The 3359-nt window shown below is 38.8% G+C and overlaps 1 long non-coding RNA gene across 1 annotated transcript in view; it reads right to left on the bottom strand.

Annotated features, from left to right (window-relative positions):
- Positions 1-500: 500 nt before the first annotated feature.
- The window catches only part of LOC116097858, a 6526-nt gene continuing 3667 nt past the window's right edge, over positions 501-3359 (bottom strand). The window contains exons 2-3 of the long non-coding RNA XR_004121584.1: positions 1969-2095; positions 501-675 (exon numbers count right to left, since the gene is read on the bottom strand). This is a non-coding gene — a long non-coding RNA (uncharacterized LOC116097858). The remainder of the gene's footprint in view (positions 676-1968; positions 2096-3359) is intronic.

Below are 3359 nucleotides of genomic sequence, written 5' to 3'. Positions count from 1 at the left end.
TATAGCTCTCTGCACAACAATGTTTCAGTCAGTGACTTACTGCAGGTTTGATAGCACCCGATAGGATTTTAACATGGCTGAAAATTCCTATCCCTCTAGTGATCCCATAGCTGAAGACAGAGAAGAGGAAGGGACTACAGACCAATGGAGAATCCACCAAGAAAATGCAAAAGGCCTAGCAGAAGCTTGTATGGAATGTGACAAGTTCTTTTAAAAGTCTGACTATGTCTGGGGTGTCAATATGGACTGTTTGCTGTGAAGGCTGAAGACTAATATTGAATCCCTGGAATCCATAATGGAAGGAGACAACCAACTCCTTCAAGTTGTCTTCTGACCTACACACACACACACACACACACACACACACGCACACACACACACACACACACACACAAAACCATACACACATCTGTACACATCCACATATGAAAGGAGGGGAGACAAAGAGACACACATACATACAGAAGTACATTGATAACAAATTAAAAGGAATCAATGTGAATCTCGACAAAGGAAGAGTTTTATTAATGAATACCTGCTTACAGGAAAATCTGTAATGACTGAAAAGAGTGTCACTTGTTCAAGGAGAGTGTTGGGCAGGTCCTGCAGGAGGGATGAAGGGTGTAGATGCACCATGTCTGATGACGGCTTCTGAAGGCTCTCCAGTGAGACAGGCTGTGGGGATGGAGGACAGCAATAGGATCCTTAGACACATGGAAGCCTAGGCAATGTATATATCTGTCTTGGATTTTAGCTAAGCAGTTCAAAAGTAAAAATAAAAAATTTTAAAACTGGCATAAGTAAAGACCTAAGGAAGACATTTTCATTACCTTCACAATGCACCTGTATTCCAAGCTGTTACAAAGGAACCCAAACGTTAGAAATGGTAATTTTATGGAGAAGCTGCCATTTAAGTTACCATTCGTATACTAATAAAAGAAGAACTTCTGTTCATGAATTCAGTATAGTCTGGTTGTGTGCTCACAGCAGCTACAATGTCCATTCAGCCCTACAGCTTCACCTATGTTCTGCTGCAGGAATGATTTGCCCAAAGCCACTCTGCTCCTAAAAATGCACTCATGTTAAGTGCCCTAGAAAAAGAGTCATCAAAGATCTCTTGTGCTGTAGTTCTAGTGTATTTTTCCTATGTTTACATAGGTTTAGGTGCACAAGTGTTTACTGATGTTTTGTAATGGTCTATAGTCTATAGTGTATTTCTGTAGAGGCAAGTAGCCTAGTGAGAACAGGTAGGTGTGTGCTGTCAGCTAGACCATACGAGTTTGTTTAAGGCCACTTAGTAATGATCACACAGCAAAGTTGCTTACACAATGCCCTTTTAAAGATCACATGCTCCTTGTTAAGCATCACCTGACTCTCCTTATTCTTTAAGATTCTGTGCCTTAGCACACACCACTGTATTTCCCCAATTGATTCATATTGATGCAATTAAAACTTTTAAAATTAAAATATAATCACATCACTTCCCCCCTTATCCTCCCTCCAACTCCCATATATCCCCACCTTATAACCCCTATGTCCTTCCTCACTCTCTATTAAATTTATGTTATTTTAAAATTATTATTGCTACATAAATATAAATGCAGAAATATATAAATATAACCTGCTGCATGTATATAATATGGTTTTTGCATATATAATTCCAGGGCAGACTAGTTTGTATTGGAGAACTAATTAGGGGACTCATCTCTAGAAGAGAATAATTCTCTATCAACAGTCATTGGTTGGTTACAGTTCTTTGGGAGTGAAAATCTGTAACATTTCCACTTTCCAATTAGCATATGTATTAATATTACCATCTTCCAGGTCATATTTATTATTTCAGATCTTATATATTATTGAGGAATCATGGATGAAGTGTCCCCTCCATTTGGAGGAGACACAGTATCATGGCTGACTTCCTGGTCCTGTGAATCTTAGAATCTTTCTCCCCCATCTCCAGGATGTTACCTGAGCCTTAGGTACAGGACTTGTGTTGTAGATGTATCCAGTGATGTTGGGCTCCATGTGGTCCACATGTAGCCAATGGGTTGGAGTTATTATGACCTGCTGGGCTTTTCTCACTGCTCTGCATTCCCTGTAAAGAAAAGCTTCTTTGATGAGGGGTGAGAATTACAATTATTTGTGGGTATGAGGATAACTTTTATAATTCAGTTGGGGAACCATGTTGTTTTAGTAAGGAGGCAGTAGTTGGTTCTCTTCTAAGGTATGTGACCTCACTAGCCCCAGATAGTTAGCTAGGTTTCTAGTACAAGACAAAATTGCACTCCTATTGAGTGGGCCTTAAGTCCAACTGGAAAGCTGTTGGTTACTGCCAAGGTATGAGTACCACTATTGTATTTTTAGGACTATCTTTCTATTCTGGTCATTGTTATAGCTCATTAAAACCAGATAGCACTATTGTCCTTCTCTTGGCAGATTACTTATTACTCTTTGGTACTATGAAAGCTAGATCCCAGGAAGTAGGCTTGCAGATTAATCCATATTACTAAAGTTAGACTTTTTGAAAAGTTACACAGTTTTTTTAATGTAAGTTAAGTATACATATCTTGGAAATTTTCCTAAGGCCATATATAAGTAAATGATAGATAGTAGTTAATTGAGCAATCATATAGTCATTTAGTGGGTTTTAAAATACTGTATTGTTCAAACCCAGTGTTGGGCTGAAGTAGCCTATCATGGAAAAGTACATTTTGCTTAGTTTAAATAGCAACTCCCTAAATTCCACTTTTCATCTGACTCAGGGGCATCCTCATTACCACATCTACACACACACACACACACACACACACACACACACACACACACACACAGAGTCTATTTGTCTGTCTATCTCTTACGCATACACACGCTCTATTTATTTGTCTGTCCCACCCCCACCCACATACTTTTTTAATATAGTTAAAACATGACATTTCTAGCACTCCTAGAGGCAGGCAGATCTCTGAGTTTGAGGTCAATCTGGTCTATAGAGAAAGTTCCAGGATATCCAGAGCTACACAGAGAAATCCTGTCTCAAATGAAACCAAAATCAAAACCAAAACAAAACAAAATCCCATTCACTTCACCAAAGATACTTTATTATTGTAAGATCATGGCTTTAGCAAAAGTTCCCACATGTTACTTTTCACTACAGCTGAAATACAAGACATGGTGATTACCTCCCAATAGAAATAATGAAGGGCTCCTCAAAGCCAATTGAATGTGACAGCATCATGCACACACAGATAGACCCAAGTGAATGTGACAGCATCATATACATACAGATAGACACAACTGAATGTGACAGCATCGTACATACACAGATAGACCCAACTGAATGTGACAGCATCGTACTCACA

Source organism: Mastomys coucha, unplaced genomic scaffold (genome assembly GCF_008632895.1).
Source record: "Mastomys coucha isolate ucsf_1 unplaced genomic scaffold, UCSF_Mcou_1 pScaffold2, whole genome shotgun sequence".
Taxonomy (NCBI): domain Eukaryota; kingdom Metazoa; phylum Chordata; class Mammalia; order Rodentia; family Muridae; genus Mastomys; species Mastomys coucha.
The sequence above is the reverse complement of the archived record's forward strand: the minus strand, read 5'-3'. Positions and strand labels throughout refer to the sequence as shown.